Here is a 24,252-nt window from a genome sequence, read left to right on the forward strand (position 1 = left end):
CTTTTTCCACTCGTGCTATACAAGTTTGAACTGCTATTCAACTGTAGCATTCCTCTTGCTTACTAATGTTGTACATGTATAAAAACATGTTGTAATCTAAGAAATACATTTCTACTGAGGCATCAATATAATTAAATGGTTAAAAATGTAGGACCTGGGGGCTGATATTGTGGTTTAGCGGGTAAAGCTGCTGCCTGCAATGCCAGAAACCAACCAGGGGCCAGGCAGTGTCCTGGCTGCTCCACTTCCCATCTAGCTCTCTGCTACTGTGCCTGGGAAGGCAGAAGATGGCACAAGTCCGTGGTCCCTGTACCCACATGGGAGATCAGAAAGAAGTTCCTGGCTTTGGCCTGGCCCAGCCCTAGTTATTTCAACCATCTGGGAGTGAACCAGCGGATGGAAGGCCTCTGTCTGTCTCTGTCTACCTGTCTGTCTCCTTTCTCTCTGCCTTTCAAATACATAAAATAAAACTTTTTTTAAAAATGTGAGGTCTGCATGCAAAATTCCTCCATATGTGCTTATCTTGCTGTGCTGCCTTGGCCAAGTTACTTGGCCTCTGTGAACTTTAGTTTCTTCACCTGTAAATTAAAGATAATGATTTTATCAACTTCACTGAGCTGATGTGAGTGTAAATAAGTATTACATGGCAAGTACTTAAAAAAATAGGGACTTGAATACAGTAAGGAGACAATAAATGTTAGCTATTACCATTGCCCTCTATCTGAAGATTTCTCCAGAGTTCGTGAGATGGTATGATGAAACAACAAAATTTAAGAAGCAAGAAGAAAGCAGAATGTGCATGACTCTGAAGTCATCTCTGATTGGAAACAAAAGTTGCAATTGCTTCCTTCTTTTAACACCACCAGAAGTGATAAACTATTTATGAAATGTGCTTTATTTTTATTGCTTAGATGAGAAGGATGAACGAGACGTTAGAGATAGGGAACTGTACAAACACTGTATAGCCTATTTGAAAATCTGAAGAGCAAACCCCTTTATATTCTTCTAAATGCACAAGAGTCAATCATCCCTGTGTGTCTATAGCACCAGGTATTGAAGAAGTGAAAGCAAATGAACAGAAGAGGAGGAACAGGACTTCTGAATAAAGCAGAAAAAAAGTCTTTTCTCGCAGAAACTATGATCTCTTCTGACCTCGCCTCCTAAGCTGATTCATCTCCAGGTTAACTGGACATCAGATTTAACACCAAAGTATTCTGGGGTATTTCCTGGAGTTTTTTTTTTTTTTTTTCTTTCTGAAAACAGCTATTTGCATCTATAATATAATTAGAATACTCTTAAAATGAACTACCTTGAAAGGCTTTTTTTTTTATATCTAAGTGTCTTATTCAGTGTATAATTTGTAATATTAAATCCAGTCATGGTTCCCATGTAGGATGGGGTGCAGGGGAAAACTGGAAGGCTTCAAGTCCCTAAAAAAGTTAAAAGGCACAAATACCTTCCTGAGGGGCAGAGAAATGGGAGAATGAGCTGCAAACTTCAATCCTTATGAGCACCCAATTCTATCACAAGAGAACCCTGTTGCTTTCAAACACCCAGGTATAAATAATGAGGCTTAGCCATGTCTTAGAAAGACATGCTTCCTAGGAGGAAAAAAATGGATAGCACATATGACACTGAATGAATATATCCACTCAGAGAAGCCACTGGACATCTTCATACACTAAAAATTTATAAGCAACAGCCAATTGAAAAAGTACTAAAGTCATTGGGAGTTAATTGATGAATGTAAGGTAAAGTTACAAATAATGAGAATCTTTTTTCCTTTATGATGCACATAAATCATTAGTAAAATTCAGAAATCTAAAATTTCTTTTGAGGATAAAACAATATATTATCATGGCACTGTTTTTTGAAAGCTCCTGTTGACTAGCACGTATTTAGTACTATCAAAGGTGCATCTTTTTTTTTTTAAGATTGTATTTATTTATTTGAGAGGTAGAGTTATGGACAGTAAGAGAAAGAAACAGAAAGGTCTTCCTTCCGGTGGTTCACCCCCAAATGGCCGCTTCAGCCGGAACTATGCCAATTCAAAGCCAGGAGCCAGGTGCTTCCTCCTAGTCTCCCATGAGGGTGCAGGGTCAAAGGTACATCTTTGATAAATGTTTTTTGAAGGAATCAAAAGGAAACCTCCCATAAGTCACATGCTTCAGAGATATCTTCAAAATCAAGATGTGAAATTAGGGGCCGGTGCTGTGGTGTAGTGGGTAAAGCTGCCGCCCGCAATGCTGTCATCCTTTATGGGCACTGCTTCCACTTCCGGCTGGTCCACTTCCAATCCAGCTCTCTGCTATGGCCTGGGAAATCCACAGAAGATGACCCAAGTCCTTGGGCCCCTGCATCCATGTGGGAGACCTGGAGGAAGCTCCTGTCTCCTGGCTTCCAATCCACACGGCTTCGGCAATGGCAGCCATTTGGAGAGTGAACCAGTGAATAGAAGACCTCTCTCTCTCTCTCTCTGCCTCTGCTTCTCTGTAAGTTTGCCTTTCAAATAAATAAATAAATCTTTAAAAATAAAAAAATTAAAAAGACATTAAATTAGTTTATTAACCTTAGAGATATTAAACAATTCCAGTGCATTTCTGAAAGCTTTAATTGCACTACTTTCTTTTCTTTTGGGTATTAGATCCTAAGCACATATTATAAGGCCTCTTATAAAAATATCTCACACATCAATATGTATACACATAATTTCTTCATTTTTTTCTTTGCCCTGCTTTCTCAGAACACCAAAGCACATCTGCTTTGATGCTTTGATTACAGCTGAAAACAATAACACGAATCTTGACAGTAATTCATATCATAACCTATAGCTTGAATGATATGAGGAATTGATATATAGATTGTAAACTTCCATAGTGGTCTGGAGATTTATTTCTGTATCTCTACCATGTTGCTATGAGGATAGTACAGTGTGTGCTTATCATGTTTTACTGCCTCTCTACAACATTGGAGAGGGGGACACACATGAGCAATTGGCACTGAAGAAATCCTTCTTTGAAGATGATGAAGGGTGCCAAAAAATTGCAGTGGAAGACAGCATAACTTGCAATTGCCAAATAAGCAACACAGATTTCATCCAGCTTCTAGAAGAGATGCCTCTGACTCTAACAGCAGCGGATGAAGAGGATAAAATGATAAAGGACGTGATGTGTCTGAAAATTTTCTCGTGACATAAAGGGAGAGATACTTTATGTCTTAAAAATACTTTAGGTCATAAACAATGCCTTGTTATATTTTCTCTATAGGATAAAAAATGTCTTAATAATGTGGATATATAAGTTCTCAGGTCGGTCACAATTGGAGCAGTTTTATGTTTATTAGCACTTTAGAGTTTACTCAGCACTCCTTAGCAAACAGATTCAGTAGGTAGTTGCAGACCAAATTATGGGAAAATGTTGTGACACTGTGGTACACATCAAAATGTGGTATCTACAATGTGATTCTACCTTGACAGCACAGACAAGATGGTAAATAGAAAAGGGTATAATTTTCAGGATTATGCACAGTGTAGATATGATACCTAAATATCTGCTCTGTCCTTAATCTCCCCAGCAAGATGAAAAAAAAAAAAGGGGGCAGCAAAGCAGACTGAAATGATGAACTGTCCTTTTCAGTGGTTCTAGATGGATACATGGTAGCAACAGCCGAAGATGAAAATACTACACAACTAAGCTCTGAGCCTAACATTCTCCTGAAACTGATGACCATTTACTCTATGATATGAAGACCTAAGTCTCATTTTGATAGCCTTTTGTGGAAAGAATTAAACATGGAATAATATTGTCTCTGAAGATTAATTAGCCTCTCCTCACTCCTTTGTCTCCTTATGAGCACAATTTCAGATCTTGATCATAGATTCTAGGTCACTGTATTGAAAGAACATCCCTGCAATGCCAGCTTACATGAGTATGTTTCCTCCTTCCTAAATAATGGTTTTGGATAAATGAATGATATCAATTTAGATTTAGAGTCAGAAAGCACTCTATTGCTCTTTTTTTTGGGGGGGGTGGGAGGGTGGTGCTTCCTATACTTAAAATTAATCTTTCCTAGAACTGGAGATGAAATCCGAGCTTTAGGTTATATTTCTTGTGGTAGAGAAATTGTGTTCAAGGCTTTTGTCCTAAATAACCCAGGACCATCTAGGAATAAAACTATTCCTAAGATACAAATTCCAGAACAAACTCATTTAGTATTGAATATGAGCATGAGCACACGATACTTGCACAGATCTGTTCTCTGTACAGGTGGCTGCTGAAAGGACCCTCTTTTTAATACAAATTCCATTTGAGAGATAGAAGTTTGGGTAGTTTTTAAAATACTGTAGTTCCAGTAGAATGAAAGCATCAATAGACTTGTGTGACTGCTTACAGAAATACTTGCTGGCTTAAAAAATTCCAGGGACCAACATTATGGAGCAGCAAGTTAAGCCACTGCTGTGACACTGGCATCCAATATGAGCTCCGATTCCAGTCCTGGCTGCTCCACTTAGGATACAGCTCCCTGCTAATGCACCTTGGAAAGCAGCAGAGGATGACCCAAGCAATGGGTCCAGCCACCCACATGAGAGACCCAGATGGAGTTCCAGGCTCTTGGCTTTAGCCTGGCCCAGCCCTGGCCATTGCAGTCATTTGGAAAGTGAACCAGTAGATGGAGGAGATCGATCTCTCTCTCTCTCTCTCTTTATCTCTCTCTCTCCCTCTCATTCTCTTACTTCCTTAAGTCTTTAAAAAATTCAAAAGTTCACTAATTGTTTAAAAATGTTATTTTTATGTTCTTAGAGAAAATCAAATAGTACACATATAATGTATCCCAATTAAAAATAAATACACTTAAGCTATCTTTTATCTCAAATCAAATACATTTAATCAAACAAATTTGTTTTCCTTTTTAAGCATCTAATAAGAAAATACACTAGTATAAGTAAAATCTTTTCTCATTAATATTATCTCAACTTTTAAAATATGTAATTATAATAAAACATTTAGAATACTCAGACTTGTAAGTGGCAAGGTCTTGGTAATATAACTTTTACTTGATTTATGAACCAATCAGGGAAGAATGGTATATTACTCTCTAGTCTAAATATTTCTCTTTTACTACGCAGTTATTACACACATACTCCTAAAGTTTTTGAGCACATCATTTTTACTAATTCCCATATTGTGTATTAAATACACACATACACAAATACACACACAAAATTAAAAGCAATAAACTCTATAGTTAATTGGCTATAGCAGCTATATTTTGCGAATTCAAAAAAGCACACATATCATGGTCTCTCAGTCTCCAGGGACTTAAAATATGTATTTTATACAGATACTGGTCTACTTGCCACAACCGAGATATTTATAGCACAGAAAGGATAGGATTGGCCATATTGTTTTTTCTGGAGGGAGAAAGAAGATTCCAATTTCATCATTTCTACCATATGAATTCTAACAAGGAATACATTCTGGGTTTTCTTTATGAAAAGGAAGGATTTAAAATTAACACTGCATATATTCTCTCTCTGTATTCATCTTCCAGGATTAGATGTTTTGCATTACCAAATCTTTTAGATGAAATGGATAGTATTCTACTTTAATCAATGGAACCATTTTGTGTTATGTACTAACAGATTTATAAATTACCGTCTATGTATTTACTTGAAAATGTAGATTCCTAGATACTACTGAACTAGGATGTAAAGCCTCTGAAATTAAAAATTTTGTCTCTTCTATCTTCAAAGTCCTCAATCATCTCTTTAAAACACAAAGGATGAAGTAATTTTGCTAGCACTGACATGTAAGTAAGCAACAATATGAATTTACTTAAATTGTGTGTATTTATCTGTGATTTTATCAAATAGCATATAACTAGAAATTAAAGAAGGAAAATAGGAAGGCCAATGACACTAAGCATTTCTTTTTATGTTTCCATATTCTTCTAGTATTAAGTTGAGTAACAAAATCCAAAAATACTTCTGCACATAATAGTGTCCCAGGGGCAGGAATAAAAGGTGACTTAGAAGAATTGGTTGCAGCTTCTTCCTTCTGTAATCTCCACTCACCCCCTCCAAAGCCACTCCAAATAGACACTAAAATCCACTTAACAACAGTGTCCAAGTCATGCCGACATAGCTTCAGGACAATCTCTTTAGCCCTCACTCAAAGAAGATGGTTGCCCCTCACTGCTATATGGATTCTCAAAACTGTCACTGTGCAATCCGCTAGTCTCAGTTACATGAGTAATTACATCATCTTATTTCAAAAGATTTGGGAATTAGAAGACTGCTAAATTGCTAGGCCAATCACTTAAGTTGACAGACGAGAAAACCCAGGTACAGAAAGCCTAGTTACCTTCCTAGGGTCAAACAGGCAATTTCAACGAGAAGAAAACCCAAAACCTTTGTTTCCACAATCACCAAAGTGTTCATTTTTTTTTTATTTTCCAATCACTTTTCTTCATTAAGTTCATTTTAAAAGAGTTTGAACGTTTGTTGCAAGTATGATTAATTTCTGTATTATTTGATTTTACCACTGGAAATGTACTTATTCTTTGCTGACACCAAATTACTTTTGAAAGATCTCATAAAATCTCAGTGAAATGACATTGATAGTAAAGAAACTGGATTTCAATGTGTAAGGATATAGATAAATACAAATGACATTCAATTTGGTACAAAACCCTGTTCATCTGGTTTTCACTGTAACTGTCAAATTGGCATGATCAGATATATTTATCATATAATTTGCATTGGGATAGTTTATAAAATTCAGTTAAGGTGTAAGTAAAAAAAAATCACTGAAATTAAGATATTTCCTGCAGTAACAGAGGGATTTTACAATAAAGTTGATATATTAAATGTGATATATAAATATACATATAGATATACATGTAGATAGATTCGCACACAGATATATTAACAGTTATATGTTTACTTAATAATATAATTTTTAAAATAACTTTTTCAGCAATTTCTACAAAAAAAGACTCAGGGAAATTTCAATTGTGTAAATGTATTTCTAGTAACTCTTTCTCAAACTACCACATATAACCTGTCCATTAACCACCCTGTCTCACAATCCAATTGTAGGAACGTAGGGACATCAAAAGTTACATTAATGATACTCTCTCACTGACGAAAAAATTTACACCAGAGGTAACAAAGGTCATGTCAATTGTTAGCCATTTTTAAAATTTTAATGTAGTATTCAGCCAATTCTTTGATATAGCCAACAATATTTTGGCTTTTCACTTGTTAAAAGAAAATATCACTTTCACTTGTAAGAACTCTGCATCTGTATATGTTTGGATTTTGCAAGCTACTCATAATATACAGGAATGATACAACATCATATCAGAATGAAAAAATAATTTTATCAATAGTTCCACCTTCCAATATCACACCTAATTAACATGGTTTTAGTTCATAAATTAAGTGTCTTAAGTAAATGATAATCATATCTAGAATTCCATCAACTAGAATACCATGTGGCCTACAAAATCATCTTTATGTTGCTATAGTTACAGCAGACTTGTAAATTCGATGTTAATATTAAAGGAAAAGAAAAGTAAGTGTGCGTTCTCCAAGTGCAACTGTAAGCAAATGCAGGTATACAGCTCTTTATTAGTAAGAACTCCTTTAGTAAGCACACGTTAGAGGAATTAATCATTCATTCCCTGCAGGCTGCTTATGTATTTCATAGGGCCATTATCTGATCTGAATAACAAGAACAATTGCATAATAAAACACATTGCTGCTGACACTAGCAACTTTCTTCTTTCAACTTAAAGTTGCAACTACCTCTGTGTAGCACAGAAAGCTGGTGGCAAAAAAGCTGACAATTTAGCCAGCCACCCAGCTTCGGCAAAATTCTCTTTGATTACATGCAGACAGTGACCGGATCTGTCTAAACTACACTAGACACAGTTTTAATTCAGGCTATGTTCCTCATCAATATGACATAAGTAAAGCAGGGGCACAATGTGTGCTAGCTTAGTTTCCACGTTAATTATACACCCTTGCTTTCAGAAATCTGAACAAGGTGAACAATTCTGTCATGGCTTTTAGACTGTGAAAAATGTATCCTATAGTAACATATGTAGTAAGATGTCTCAACCACTGTTAAATTAAATTTAGCTACGTAAGTACAATCTCCCTTTTTATTTAAGATTTTTTTCCAACTGTCAGATATCTGAGGTCACCATTGAGTGGAGGTCATATGCTATATTTCAAATCTGATAAACCAAGAGCTTCATTTTAAATTATTTAAATTCAGTTTAAAACCTGTAATTGAAATGGCAGCTGAGGGCAGTCATACCTCTAAGAAAAACCATTTAGAAAGGAAACAGAGTAATATTTAAGAAACAATCACATGTCTTTACCAAATGATTGCCATCTATAAGTTTGTGACAACAATTTCATCAACTGTCTTATTGTCCTATCTCGTCATCCTCTAAACTTATGCCCTATGATATTCAGAGTCTTCAGCATGGAATAATCACAACTCTGAAATCTCCTGCCTCTCAAAAAGCCACAGTACATTAGCTTATTCACAGTTTCTAAAGCCAATGGTCACTGAATGAAGCTGCTTTTTAAACACTTTCTTGAGTTAGTACAAAGGCAAAAATCTTGCAACTTTACCATTATCAACAATGAATTATGAGAGAAAACTTAGGTATCATTTGATAAACTGTTTTGTTCAAAATAAATTATGATGTAAGTCATTTCTATTCTCAGTCGAGTTATAACTTGTATAAGGTTATATTATTATAAAAGTGTGCTTGGTACTGAAACAAAATTCAAAGTTAAAACAGATAAACTTTTGCTAATCTCTATTCTACACTAGCCAGTATGAGTTCTATTGTGTAAGGAACTCTGAATGTGTTAAAAATCAGTTCTGCTTCATCTACATTATAATTCCTACTGTACCTACTGTATATGTAACAATGCAAGAAGAATTAGATTCAGAATCCATTTGGCAGTGATAAAGAAAAAATGCTGAAATGTTATTGATTCTCTCCCTCTTGTGCAAAACAAACTGACTCAACTATATTTTTCCTGACATAATACAAAGGTTTTATTTAGATATTACAAAATATTGGCAAATGTTGGACTACATAGCTTTTTTTGAAAAGGTATCATTAACCCTTTCACAGAGACAGGAGAGTGTCCTACTTGCTTTTAATGAAATGCTGCAGCTACTGACATGGTGATGTTAGCCCCATGAGAAATACTGCCTGCAAAAGTTTTTGATGCAGAGATATTCAGCCTTAGGAGACACCTTAAACCTGTCACTGGCTGCTGAACCTCTGTCACAGTTTATAACCTGCTGTGTCAAAGTCGCAGCCTCAGCTCCTGCCCTCTCCAAAGCATTTTTCACATTCCCTTTCCAAATTAACTTCATCCAGCTTCTCCAACAAGGCTAGTTTCAGGATTTTCCTCCACACAGCATCCACTTACAAGCATGAAGAAATCTTAACAGGATTTTCAAACCATCTATTAACTTTTCCTTGACCCAATTTTTCTTTTCCTGGAGCTCTTTAGAACTAAAGATAAAACAATCAACCCACTGAAGTCAGGGAACAAAGTTGGGGTGGTTTGGGGTTACAGTTGAAGGTGTTAGGAGAATGGAGCCAATAGATTTAGAATCCTCAAGCTTTTTCTAGGTAACCTTTCTTAAATCTTAGAACCAACAACGTTTCACAAACCAGGCTTCCTAGAACCCTTGAACAATAAGCGTTGAAAAATCACATCTCCAGTAGGCTGCTCTGACTGAAGTCCCCTAAGTGCTCTTCCTCAAAAAGAAAAAAAGAAAAACCGTGCTTAGCAAACCACTTCTCACATTGGAACTAGTGAAGTTATGTAAGTCAAGTTCTTCCCTGGTAAAACGAACAAAGTGTGCACAGCACGAGGGGAGAGCATTCAGCACCTGCCTCACTCCAGGGACAAGACACACAGAAAGCACAGTTACTTACTCAAGCAGCCGCTCCAGTCCTCCTTGGAAACCTCGAGGAGTCGTCCCTTTCCCTTCCTTCCCACAGAGATAACCGTCTTTCTATTCCACACAGGCCCAGAATCAACTGCAAGAGGGGCCAACACATGCACAGCAGCGCGTCAGGGTTTGGCTTTGCTGGGGTGCTCCGGGCTCCGATTGTTTCCAAAGTGGGGATCTTCTCTTCCGGAGGGCGGAGGCGAAGCAAGCCGGGGGGTGGGCGGGGGGGTGGGGAAAAAGGCGCCCCGAAAGCTCGCTTGGGTCCTGAAAATTATTCTGAAGGCAAAGTACCTGCGCTCTCCCGGCCGAGGCAGGCTGTCAGCGCCGCGCGAGGGGAGGAGGCTGAGCAGGAGGCGGAGGAGGAGCGGGCGCGCTGGGAGGGGAGCGCCGGGTGGGGGAGGCCGGGGAGCGGCTCCGGAGAGAAGACGCCGCCAAGACGGCGAGGAGGCGGCTGGTCTCCGTCAGGGCGAGGCACTGCCCCACGCGCTCGGGCCGCCGGCTGCGGGCGAGGCGGGGCGGGGGGCGGGGGCGGCGAGCATTCCGGCCGCTCCGGCACTCGCTTGTCTTCTCGCTCGCGCTCCCTTTTCCTCCACACATGCAACACACCCCACGTCTCCAGCTGCAGCCACTTGGCCGCACGCACTCACCTGCATTTCCTTAACGAGCCACTTGATGGCTGCCAGCGGCGCGGGCCCCGCTCTGGCGGCCCGGAGCCGGGGCGGGGAGGACGCGGCGCGGGATGCTCCGAGCGCCGGCTCGGGAGGCGGCGGCCGCGGCGGTGCGGGTGCGCGAGCTGGGGCGGGAGGCGGGGAAGTTGGGCGCAGCCCGACCGGCAACTGGCCCGGAGACCCGGGGGCCTTGGCTGGACTCCAGGACTCTGGGCTAGAACGGTGCGCGCGGGGAGCGGAGGACACATCGGGCACAGGCTCTTCCCTTCCCGACCGCTAAAGCCACGGAGGACTTGGCCAGGTGTGGATCCCAGTTGCGCTACTTCAGGTGTTCGCGTGCATCTGATTCTTTTACGGTTTTCTTTGGAGGGAGGCCGGCGGTCAGGGTTAAGGGGGTAGTGGGTTTTGAAGGGTCAGGGACAGAGATTTAATTTGCAACACAACCAGTGCTTACGAAGAGCCCACTTTTGCGCGGTGTAGGAAAGGGAGCAGAGGCTGCTTGGCGCAGAAGATGCGCTTCACCTCTGATATCGGATAGTTTCCAGCTGGGGGCTTGGCGGCCTGGCTGGGCTGGAAGGGAGAGGCAGGACGCTGCCTAGTGATGGTGGGGCAGTGGGGGGAACCTGTGAGAGAGTTAATACTGAGGAGAGGCCAGAAATTGGGGGGGTGGGGGGGCCCGGTGTCTTCTTGTTCTAGATTCCCCGAGGTGGTGTGGTCATGCATTAAAGGTGGTGTATCACAGACTTGGGAAACGGGTGTGGGGAGGGAAAGGTAAGACCCTTGAGCAAGGCAGGAAATGGAGACTGGAGCAGACTTAGGGGGAATGGGTAGGCAGGATGGGAGGAACCCAGCTGCAAGCTTTTATCACTTCATTGTCGTTTATGTGTGATGGGAGCATGCAGCTCTAGGAAACAAATGCTCTGTCTCCTGCTAAAAAGAGAAATGTCACTGCGTTGGTGCTTTTAAAAAATAGATTGCCAAAATAGTATCCTGTCGGTAATAATGCCACAGAGAGCATTCCAGGTACTCTCTGGCCAAAGGTGTTGGTCTGCACTGTGAAAGGAAGAAAAAAAAAAAAAAAAAGACAGTGAGCTGTCTCCTTTCCTTGTATGTCCATGATCTAAGCAGAAATGTCACTTTCTCTGAAAGAGAAACAAACTTAATCAATACAGGTGACATTTTTCCCCAGGACCCCTTCACCTTTCTTCTTTTCACGCCAGCTTCATTGCTTCAGGAGTGACCCTTCTGAGGCCAGCGTCTGCTCAGTTTCCTGAAGCCACTGGGCTCACCAGTCAAGAAGGCTCACAGGCTCTCGGTCATTCTCACGTAAAACCATTCATGGAAATAAGATCTGAATCGAAAGGAGTTACATAATTGCACAAGTGTGTGTGCCCTTGCACAGCTCTGTAATCATACAAAGCACTTGCCCTTCTTATGGTGTTGTCTGCTCATGCTGACTGACTCATTGTCTCTTCCCCCCCCCTTCCTCCCTCCACCTCCCTCTTTGCACAAATACACACCACTCACTCCTGTCTCAGTTCCTTCCTGTCTGTGTTCAATAATGGTTTTACATGAACTTTCTGTTAGGCAGCCTCAGCCTACCATGAGCCAGTTGGAGCGAATTGGTAGGAGGGATACCGCTGTTTCCTGTCTTCACGCACTCGTTACATACACTACTGTACTTAAAGCCAAGTGGCAGGAGAAATGATTGCCTCCCTTGCTATCTGTAATAATATTTTTGCCCTGCCCCCCCTGGAAACACATACAATTAATAATAAAAGAAATAATGCATCTTGAAACCATGGAAGAGCAGATGGGTACTAATGTAGTGATGTGTTAGCAACCTTTTCTGCTGCTGTTTGTTGTTGTTGCAGAAGCAACGTGACCACTTTTCTCTTTCTGCCGCTTCGGGTGGGTTAAGCAAAGCGTTTGGCCCTTTGTGCTCTCTTTTTCCATCTTTCCCTTGACAATAGTTTGTGTATTTTAAATAAAGATTTCATTCTGCCAACCCGCAGGAAGCTTTTAACAAGATGCAGCTGAGCGTGTCGATATCTTATATCTTTTTACTGCTGTATGGGGCTGTTCTGCAACTTGAAACTCATCTCTACTTCAGCTCCATGCTGGCATCTCTTGGAGACAGCCGTCCCTGGGGCTGATTTACTCTTGCTCCTCCACCACTATCCTAAGGTGCCCTCTGGAAGAACACTGGACATTTTAAACAATGGATGAGGAGTGAGTGCTCATGTCAACAGCCTTCCAGCTGCATCCCCCCCACGTTGATAACATTACAAGTGTTAATTGTGATGGGCTTATTCTAAAGAGTTTATTAGTGATTACCACCCCACCCCCTATTGGATCCAGTATTTTCCCTAAGGATGATTGCACCAAACCTGGAGTTAAAAGACTTTCATTATCTAACTACCTGTTCACACCTCCTGTAATCATAGGGTTCATTTTTCCTTCAGTGAAAAGGCAAATTTAAATACCACCTTTAAGTTATTGTTGTATATTTATTTTTAAGTCAGTGACCCCTTTAAATTGGTTGTTGTCAGTGAGCCATGCATTCAAAAAATCATAACCAATGTGATATAGAAATAAGTAAAAAAAGGAAAAGTGGAGTAGCACAAATGAAGTGTAATGCTGGGTGTCAGTCTCTAGGGAGGTTGTTTTATTTTATCTGAAAGCATGTCTTTACCAAAACTGCATTTAGCTTTTTTATATTAGGCTTACAACTGATTTTAATGACCTGCCATCACTAGAATAAGTCTCTAAATTTACTTTTGTATTTTGGAGTTTTGAGGGAGATAGTACTTTCTTGTTGTAGTTTTAAATTAAGCTTAACGGTGCATCAGTAGTAACACCGCAGCAATAATTTCCTGGTCTAATATGGTTCTTTAAATATTTTAATAGCATCGTGGGGAAACTGCCTAATTGCACAACACTTCATATTGTGGGATTGGAAATAAGGGAAAAGAAAGAGCTTCCATAGTGAAAAGGGAGCAAGCAGCCTGTTGGAAGGAAGTGAATGATCTAAGCAGGAATCCCAGGCCCATTGCTTGATTGGATTGGATTCGTGCAGTGTAGTCTCTCATCCTCAGCCAGTTTTTGTTTCTGTTGTGTTTCTTTGCTTCAGTCTGCAGGAATATCATGCACTTAACTTTATCTCCCTTTCTCTGCCTTTCCCTCTAAAGTTAGGGGGGTTGAAAATGTATGTAGAATGAGTTTTACACTTGTGATATACATGGGGAAATCATCCACTTTGTAAGTCAAACTGCTTGCACTTATTGCATGTGAGACATAGATAGTTCTTTGCTCTTCAACTTTTATTGGGTCAATGAAAGCAGATTTCTAATTAATAAAAGGATCTAATTTACATAATTTGTTTTAGATGGTTTGCTACCAAGAAAACTGCTCAGGAACCCTCACAACACAATGAACAAACTGATTTGACTATATAATCACCCAATTTAAGGACTCTTAATAAATGAGGTCATATTTGTGATAACTGTGGTTTCAAGAAGTGTTATTCCACCAAAACTATCATGTGGCAAATGGTAAGTTGCACAAAATTCTAAATGCTTTGGAAATATGGATTTTGAGCTATTTACACATTTTCTCATGTATTGTAATGCTTATTTTCTATTTCCACCGCATTTCCAAACTCAGATCTATCATATGTCCTTCTCAGTGCCTAACACATAAATATTCAGAAAATTGTTTTCCTTCTCCCTCCATTGTTTTTTTAAGGCACTGCAACAGAACAAGGGAAAAAGCTGGAGCCATTCCTGCCCCGTTTGCTGTATACTTTGGCGCTGCAGCGCCTTTTGGCAGTAACTGCATTTCTGTAGGTAGCTCATATTTGCCTCCCAGAACAGTTTTATCCCTTTCCACTTCAGCTCTCGACAGTGGCTTGAAATTAGGATACGGTATTCCTCATTGGTTCCCCTAACTCAGCTGCTGCTCTTCTAGAAAATACCCCTTAGACCAGACGTCCTTTAAAATGATGCCTAAGTGTTCCTTCTGTTTCCTCTGGCTACCCTGACTGATACATTTATGTTATTTAAATTCAAAATGTTCAAGCTAAGATAAAAAAATCATTTTCAGCAATTCTAAAGTTTAACAAATGTATTGTGTAATGTGTGTAGAAGTACCAGCACTTTTATATTATTCAAACTGAAAATAACTAACATATTAAGGAAATATTTAGTGGTATAACTGGGATGGTTAATTTTCTGTGACAGTGGAATAGACTAAGGGATGTCCAGATAAGGTAAGATACTGTTTCTGGATGTGTCAGAAGATATTACATTTGAATCTGGAGATTGCACAAAAACATCATCCTCACCAATGTAAGTATCACTTAATCCACTGAGAGCCAGAATCCAGCTCTTGTTCTGTCCTTGAGCTGAGAAGCTGAGGCATCCATTCCCTTGACACTCAGATATCAGATTTACTGGTTCTTGAGCCCTTTAGTGGTAAGCCTTATGCCAGTGGGCTCCCTTAGGTTGCCTTGAGTCTCTGAGTTATCCACAGGCTTCCCTGGTCCTCCATCCTCCAGAAAGCAGGTCACAAGTTCCATAATTGTCTGAGAAAATTCTCATAATAAATTCCTTATACAAATGTCTTCACAAAGTTCATGGAAATACATATTGAGAAAAAAATTTGCAAAAAATTATATTTGAAGTCCATTGTTTCATACATTTTTGAAGTAACCTTGTGTATCCCTCTTTATATATAAGCCTCTTGGTTCACTTTCTCTGCAGATCGCTGATTAATGCAGTGTGTGAACCTATATAGCTAAATAACTCATTAAAATTTCTACACAGGTATAATTATGAGGTCTGTGTATTAAATGAGCCACAGTCATCAAAATTGTAAAACTATCTGTTTTTGAAACAATTTATGTTTATATGTTATAGTATCTGATTGCAAAATAATAATACTACATATTTGGAAAGCTAGTATTTACTATTTAATGGATTTTACCATGGTTTTAAGGCACTGTAATTTTCACCAGTTTTAGAAACTAAATGAATAAAGAAAACACTGAATGTATCCAATCTTTTGATTATTTAAAAAAGGGGCAGGAGGATTGAGGTGGGTGATTGGCGCTGCATTTAGGACACCACTCGAGATGCCCACATCCAGCATCAGAGTGCCTGGTTTGAATCCTGGCTCCCCCACTTCTGATACAGCTTCCTGCTAATGCACACTCTGGCAGATAGCAAATGATGGCTCAACTACATTTTTCCCTGCCACTTATAAGACCTGGAATGAGTTTCTGGCTTCCAGCTTTAGCCTTGCTCAGCCCTGGCTGCTATGAGCATTTGGGGAATAAATCAGCAGATGGAAATTCTCTCTTTTTCTCCTTCTCCTCTCCACCTCACTTTTTCCCCCCAACTTTTATAGATAAAACTCCACGAATAAAATGTGATATTTGTCTTTCTGAGTCTGACCGATTTCACTTACCATAATGATCTCCACATCCATCCATCTTGTTGTGAATGTCAGGAATTCATTCTTTATGGCTGAGTAATATCCTATCGTGTATATATACTACATTTTCTTATTTTTTTATTTGAAAGAGTTACATAGAGAAGGAGAGGCAGAGAGAGAGAGAGGTCTTCCATCCGCTGGTTCACTCCCCAGCTGGCCACAATGGCTAGAGCTGCGCCAATCCAAAGCCAGGAGGTTTTTCTGGGTCTCCCACATGGTGCAGGGGCCCAAGGACTTTGGCCATCCTCCACTGCCTTCCTAGGCCATAGTAGAGAGCTGGATTGAAAGTGGAGCAGCTGGGACTCAAACCAGCGCCCTTATGAGATGCTGGCACTGCAGGTGGTGGCTTTACCTGCTATGCCATAGTGCTAGCCCCTACATTTTCTTTATCCAGTCATCAGCTGATGGACATCTATGTTCATTCCGTATCTTTGCTATTTGTAATTGGGGTACTATAAACATAGGAGTGCACATATCTTTTTCACTGTCTTTCAAGTAAAATGAAAATAATTATATTTAATAATGAGGATTTTAAAAGCTCCATAATTTACCAGTGATACCCCCAAAATAACTGTCCCATGTTTTTTACTTTTGTAAAAGGGCTGTTGGCTATGCAGGCATGTGCCCCAGAGGTTGAGCCACCTCTTGAGATGCCCATATCACTTGGAGTACCTGGATTCAAGGTCCATCTCAACTTACCATTTCAGCTTCCTGCTAATGTACACCCTGGAAGGCAGCAGATTATGGTCAAATACTTGGATACTTGCCTCCCATATGAGAGAACTGGATTGAGCTCCTGACTCATGTTTTTGCCTGGCATGCTATGGACAATTCAGGAATAAGTTACCAGGTGGGAAGTTTCTCTCCCTCTCCCTCTCCCTCTCCCTTTCAGAAAGGGGAGGGAAGGAAGGAGGAAGGCAGGAAAGTGGGTATCAATAAAAATAATTCAATGAATTCAGTTAAGAAAACACTTTTAGAAATAATATCACAAAGATTAGGGAAAATTCTTTAATGGAAATAAATTGCAATGAGAAAATTTAGAGATCCTGTATGTTTTTGGTCTATTTTTGACCTAAAGTTAATAAAAAGGTATTAATGAATGTTTCACTTATACATCCCTACTTTAGTGAGGCATTTTACATTTTTCTCAGTAATTTGCATTTTTTGTTTTAAAGATTTACTTATTTGGGGCTGACGCTGCGGCATAGCAGGTCTAGTCTCTGCCGCAATGCCAAAATCGCGTATGGGCGCCAGTTTGAGTCCCGACTGCTCCTCTTCCAATCCAGCTCTCTGCTATGGCCTGGGAAAGCAGTAGAAGGTGGCCCAAATCCTTGGGCCCCTGCACCCACCTGGGAGACCAGGAGGAAGCTCCTGGCCCCTGGCTTCGGATTGGTGCAGCTCCAGCCATTTCAGCCATTTGGGGAGTAAGCCAGTGGATGGAAGACCATTCTCTCTGTCTGTCTGTCTCTCTCTCTCTCTCTCTGCCTCTGCCTCTGCCTCTCTGTAACTCTGCCTTCGAAATAAATAAAACAATGAATCTTTTTTAAAGGATGTATTTATTATAGGCAGAGTTATAGAAATGGGGAGAGAAAGAGAGAAGAAGAGGAAGAAATCTTTTCATCCTCCGGTTCTCTCAAAATAGCTACAATGACCAGGAATTCCACCTCATTCTCCAAAGGGGGTTGCAGGCACGCAAGCACTTGTACCATCTTCCACTGCTTTCCCAGGCACATTTGCAGAAAGGTGAATCAGAAGTGGAGGAGACAAGACTTGAACTGGTGTCCATATGGGATTCCAGTGTCCCAGTCAGCAGCTAACCTGATATACCACAATGTGGGCCCATTGCATGCTCTACATTAGGCATAAGAATGAACCCAACCATACGTATACATATACATATATACGTGGTCTGTCACTTTCTAACTATAAGGGTGTTAACATTATAATGTCTGAATTATATATCTAAGAAGACTGAAGTCCAGAAAACTCTGCTTGACCCAGGTGTCATGGAGTAATTAAATATTAGAGCTGAGATGTGGACCGAAACAGGCTCCCAAGGCTGTTCTAAACCAGTATTCAATGGCTTACGGATATTTTTCTCAACTGTGTGTGCCTTCTCTAAGAGTCAAAGATTTCTGAGACAGATGAAATTGAGAAATTTCTCTTCAGTGAATGGAGAATATAGAACAGGGATGATGCACAAAGAAAATTGTTTCTTTTCAGATAAGTAATTTTTAAATTTTAATGTGATCTTTTAAATTATATTTCTATTTGAGACATTTGCATATTATTTATTTTCACATGACAAGCCATTTTATGGTCCACAAAATAATCTAACAATATGATGGAAGACTGTATACTAAGGAATAAAATAAACTTACATAATTCTTTTTTAAGTGTGCTCTATCACCTTAATCTACTGTGTTTACTGATTTTCCCTTTGCAGATGTTTCTATCTATTCATATTTATTTAGTTTCCATACTTACCTAGACACTAACAGTAATATAAACCTATTGCATCTTTTTTATAATAAGAGGTCAACTCTTCTGGGATTTTGTAAGATTTCTTCAAGTTTTAGTAAGGACAATCTGTTTTCCAGGTACTTATTCCTGACCTTTTGTTTCTATGCAATGATACTGTGACAGGATAAAATTATAGTAGCACTTATTTTTAACAAAAGCTTTAAGTATATTTTTAACATAAAATTATCAAATTTTAGGCATAAGCCAAAGGAAAAATATGAGAAATGTAAAGTGTACCATTCTGGGATTTTACTTTGTAGCAATGTATAATTTATAGGTGATAAGCCAATTAGAAACATTTTTTCTCTTTAGGACATCTAAAGCAAATGAAATAAGCTTTATGTAGATTTTAAAACCAGTTTTTCCATATAATTATCAATATCATGCACAGAATTGATTTGACCCAGCACCTTGAAATTGACCCACTTTTTACAATAGAGCTACTAAAGGCATTGTTTGTGAAATGTACATTTTTATGTGGCTAATGAGTGATGGAGTTCCTGCTATTTCCAGGAACCCATTCTTATCATTGTAATTGAAAGAATAGTGTTAGTTTTAAAACGTGCTTATAACGCATTTTATATATGTGTTTTTAAATATGTATGTATGCATACCTATGTATGGGATTTTTAAACTTTAAATTGCAATGTGTATGTTTTTCTAAGCTGGCAAGTTTATAGTTTATGAAAAAGTCTTACCATATTAAACTTTTTAAACACATTTAAAATGAGGCATTGGAAAAATTACTGCTGTACTCAGAAAGGAAAATTGTCAAGAAATGTAGCAAGTCTTCTAGAGAGTGTGATAAAATCGTGTGCCTGGTGAGGAGTTATCTTTACAAGCACTTCTCAATATCCCGCTGTTAATCACAATTCTCATCCGAGTTTCATCTACACTTTAGAAACATGACTATAGTAGGGATCTATAATATGAATATGAATGTGATGAGGAAAGGATTTATTAATGCTAGTGTGGACCCCCCTGGAAATGTCGCTGTGCACCAGGCCTCCTTTTCTCAGATGCACAAACGCCTGCCCAAGGCATACACACTTGTAACACATGAGGTTATACTCTTGTTGCTCAGCTCTTGTTCCTACCATGCCCTTTAAATCTTTTGCCCCTCTGTCTCTCAGGCCTTTGTCATACAGAAACAGGAGAGCAGGTGCCTGACGCTGAAGAATGGGAATGAAGAGACCAGGGATTTGGGGAAATATAAAGAAGAAAGATAATATTTAAGGCAGTTATAAAATAATAAAGATATGGCATCTATATCTAATGTATTTTTTTCTAAATATAACATTTTCTAATTGGTATTCTCCATAAATGTGTTTTATCTGAATGATAATATAAATGTATTACTAAAATGGAGATGTTACTTAAATGATATTTTTTTATAATCTTATTGACAACAATGAAAATTATTCAAAAGTTCAAGAAAAATGCATGTCATTTTAAAAAACTACTCATAAAATCTTTTTACACAATAATGAACTTATCTTTTCCTTTCATTTTCCACAAACATTTTGAAACCCCCTTGTATAATACTGTAAAAAAGGGGGGCCAGTGCCATGGTGCACTAGGTTAATCCTCCGCCAGTGGTGCCGGCATCCCATATGGGTGCCGGTTCTAGTCCCAGCTGTTCCTCTTCCAGTCCAGCTCTCTGCTGTGGTCTGGGAAAGCAGTGGAGGATGGCCCAAGTGCTTGAGCCCCTGCACTCTCCTGGGAGACTGGGAGGAAGCACCTGGCTCCTGGCTTCGGATCGGTGCGCAGCTCCGGCTGTTGCGGCCACTTGGGGAGTGAACCAACAGAGGGAAGACCTTTCTCTCTGTAAATCTGCCTGTCCAAAAAAAAAAAAAAAAAACCCTGTAAAAGAAAGTTAAATGAATATTAACCAAACATGATCACTTATCTAATAAAATGTTTTATAGCTTTCATGTAAAGAGATATATATAAACATCCTTTTTTCTCATGTTTATTCTCCAGTACATAAGAAAAAAATAGCTATTTTTTTAAGATTTATTTATTTATTTGAAAGAGTTACAGAGAGAGGTAGAGACAGAGACCTTACATCCGTTGGTTCACTCCCCAGATGGCCACAATGGCTGGAGCTGCGCCGATCCTAACCCAGGAGCCAGAGCATCTTCCAGGTCTCCCATGCTTGTGCAGGGGCCCAAAGACTTGGGCTGTCTTCTAATGCTTTCCCAGACTATAGCAGAGAGCTGGATCAGAAGAGGAGAAGCTGGGACTAGAACCGGCATCCATATGGGATGCTAGCGTGTCAGGCCAGGGCTTTAACCTGCTGCGCCACAGCACCAGCCCAAAAAAATTGCTATGTAAATCCTAACTTTTTAAAAAGATTTATTTATTTGAGTCAGAGTTAGAGGGAGAGACAGAGAGATCTTCCATCTGGTGCTTCATTTCCCAGTTGGCTGCAAAGGGCCAGGCCAAAGCCAGGAGCCAGGAGCTTCTTCTAGGTCTCCCACATGAATACAGGACCCCAAACCCTTGGGATAACTTCTGCTGATTTTCCCAGGCTGTTAGCAGGGTCCTGGATCTGAAGTGGAATAACCGTGACACCAAAAGTCACTCACAAAGGATACCAACATTGCAGTCTGTAACTATGCCACAATGCTGGCCCAAAGTCAAATTATTTTTGAAGAGTCAAAAGATTCTCAGTATCTTTTATTTCTAATTATTACAGCCTTCATTTGTATTTAAGAAATTCTGTGCACACCCATGGTACACAAAAATTTAGAATCTAGACAAAAGGCAGAACTGCGTTGTCCACCCTTTGTTGCATTTGTGCTGTGCCAATATTCGGCGGCAGACAGACTGGTTCAGAAGCAATACAGGCTCATAATGGTTTCCCTGAACTCGGGCTATATGTCTCTTGATGCAGTGGAAAAAACAATCATAGTGGATTTATCCAAACACTATGTGAGAGCCTATTTTATGCAAACTGCATGATGCATGTGTATGAGATGGGGAGCCTAAACTGAAATGCCCTGAATAAACTTACAGATTAAAAATCTGGGAGAATGTGACTAGATTAAAAAGAATTAACATGCAAAAGTTAGTAAATTTCATCAGGGAACCTTGCAACTAACATCTTAATACATAATATTGAAAGGAATCTAGATGACAGTAAGATGTCTAAATTCTCAGACTGCCTCCTCCCAAATTAAATTCAAACTGAAATTCTCAGTTAAATATTAAGTTAAGGAAAAACATCTCTGGAAATTTTGAGAGCTTACTATCAATTAATGGAAATTCAAATAATGTAATAGCTTTCAACTGTATCGATGTCATTGTAGTAAATTATACTTGCATATGGCTAATTTTAATTTGGATCCTTGAAAACGTAGCAGTGTTAAGGAAGAGAAGTAATGAATATTCTGGAAGAAACTGACCAAAATCTTTGAGGTTTAAGGAGCAAGGATTGGCTATAAGGCAATCAAAATATTTGGAAAATGCCATGGAATGGAAATTGCCAGGATTAAACAGCATTGATGGATGTTAAAACAAGGGCGTCTGGTTCCTCTTGTTTGCTGTAGGTAGCAGCAAGGAATACTGAGTAAGAAAAGAAAACAAAATTTGTGAGTCAAGATACGAAAGTGCTCTTTTAAAGATGGGTAATGATTTTGGAAGAATAACGTGGAAGGTATTTCCTTAAAATATTATAAAATTAACGGAAAATAGAAGCAAATTTTAGACACTTGAATTATACTTTGCAAAATAAAGAATGCATGGTATTTTGGGGAAAAACAATAAAATTAGAAAACTGAAATCAGATAATAAACTATGTTATAAAATTAACAAGTTAATTTTCTGAGAAGGTGGGCAACACAGAAAGGGAAACAAGTAAAAACTAATGAATATCAGAATTAGAAAGCAAAATGCAACTGAAATAGCTTTTCATAATGCAGAAAATTGCAGTTGAATTTCAAGAACTGTATTTAGTGGTTAAGATTTATTTTCTCAAAAATAAATTAAAAATGGAATCATGTTCCCTGAAAATGTTAATTAAAATGCAACAGATGTATGTATGTGTGTTTGTATTCATCCTTCTGTAGCTTATATTATATACTCAAAGAAAAAAGCAATATGTGTTGCAGTATTCAGAGTTATTTTAAGCTTTGTGAGTGATTACATTTTCTAAAAGGAAACAATTTAGTTACCAAAAATAAGTTTTAATGTATAAAATCTTAAAATTTCTTTGAAATATATTCTGAGAATTTGTAAAAGTTTTTATTTTGAAATGGTCACATTTTTTTCAGCAGAATTTCTGTAGATTGTATGAGTTTAAAGTAATTGTGATATGCCCATTTTTACATTACACTAAGTAGACTTGTATAATGCCTTTCCTTTCTTCATCTTGCCTTATCCTTTGGTGCATGTATTAAATAGTAGAAGATGGTATAATTGTACCAATTGGTATAAAAAAAATTCAACAGAATTAAATTTTGAAGAAAGTCTTTGGATATTTTCTAAATATCTCTAGATCTTCCTGCTGTAATAAAATCTATTAAGATCCATTTTGTTCATTCTGTCTTTCTTGACAACTGAGTACTGCCAGAAATAAAACAATTCAGGAAAGTTCAAATGTGTGGTATTTGAATGTTTTCTACAAGCACACAGTATTTTGAAGTTCAGGTAATGATTCGGAATTGAGCTCCAGGAATGACCTTCAAAAAATTAACAGGTAATTTGTCTCAAATTGAGTGGCCCACAAAAACTGTAGGCTCTAACACTCCAAATTGAAAAGAGGACTTCAAGGTATAAGAGGAATCACTTACACTAAATGGTGGAACATTTTACAAATTTTGCTTTTTTTTAACATTTTAGTACTTAGTGCCCTTCATTCTCATTATAGCTGCACAGATGTGCACCCTATTGATTTTGCCTTATGGAGATTTCCTAAGGACATTTCAAGACCATGACTCAACATATACAAATCATTTTGTGTGCATTGAATGAAAGCCTGAGATTTGCAAGCACAGACTGAGAATCATACAGTCCATAGCAGAAACCTGACTTCATGATAATTATTTCCTTTCATCAGTTTGATGACAACTTAATTTCAAGCTTAATTCTGATAAATTAGTAGAAATCTAACTATAAAAATATGCCCCTATGAGATATTTCCTGAACAAAACAGGATAAATAACAATAACAGATATCATTTCATTTGGCTTTAAATATTATAAGCTATTGTAAGGCAAGATGTTCTGAATTAGTGTTATAAAGATATAGTAGCCAATTCTAAAAAAATTTCTGAAACACACAGAGGAACAGGAAAGAGAGGGAAGGGGAGAGAGATGGGAGTTGTTTGTTCTTTTAGTTAGTCTCTAATACATAGTAGTCCTCTCTTATATGCAAGAGCTATGTTCCAATAATTTTTCAGTGTATTTGAATCCTCCATACAATCCTCCTTATATACATATATACATATGTATGTATATACATATGTATGTATAAAGTTTAATTAGTCAATTAGACACAGTGAAAGTTTTAAAAATAATAAAATAGAAAAATTGTAATATACTATAAGTAATACCATCCTT

The 24,252-nt window shown here is 38.6% G+C and overlaps 1 long non-coding RNA gene across 3 annotated transcripts; it reads left to right on the plus strand.

The window, feature by feature from the left end:
* Positions 1-10,648: 10,648 nt before the first annotated feature.
* On the plus strand, positions 10,649-23,274 carry LOC149128764 (uncharacterized). Of its 3 annotated transcripts, none has more exons than XR_016223529.1 (3): positions 10,649-10,970; positions 14,058-14,223; positions 19,822-23,274. It is a non-coding gene; the product is annotated as an uncharacterized LOC149128764 (long non-coding RNA). The 3 variants fall into 3 exon arrangements; XR_016223524.1 differs by lacking the exon at positions 19,822-23,274 and adding an exon at positions 16,766-18,738; XR_016223528.1 differs by lacking the exon at positions 19,822-23,274 and adding an exon at positions 16,873-18,738.
* The last annotated feature ends 978 nt before the right edge of the window (positions 23,275-24,252 follow it).

The sequence above is a fragment of the Oryctolagus cuniculus genome, chromosome 1 (genome assembly GCF_051225735.1).
Source record: "Oryctolagus cuniculus isolate XC-2025 breed Fujian yellow rabbit chromosome 1, ASM5122573v1, whole genome shotgun sequence".
Taxonomy (NCBI): Eukaryota; Metazoa; Chordata; class Mammalia; order Lagomorpha; family Leporidae; genus Oryctolagus; species Oryctolagus cuniculus.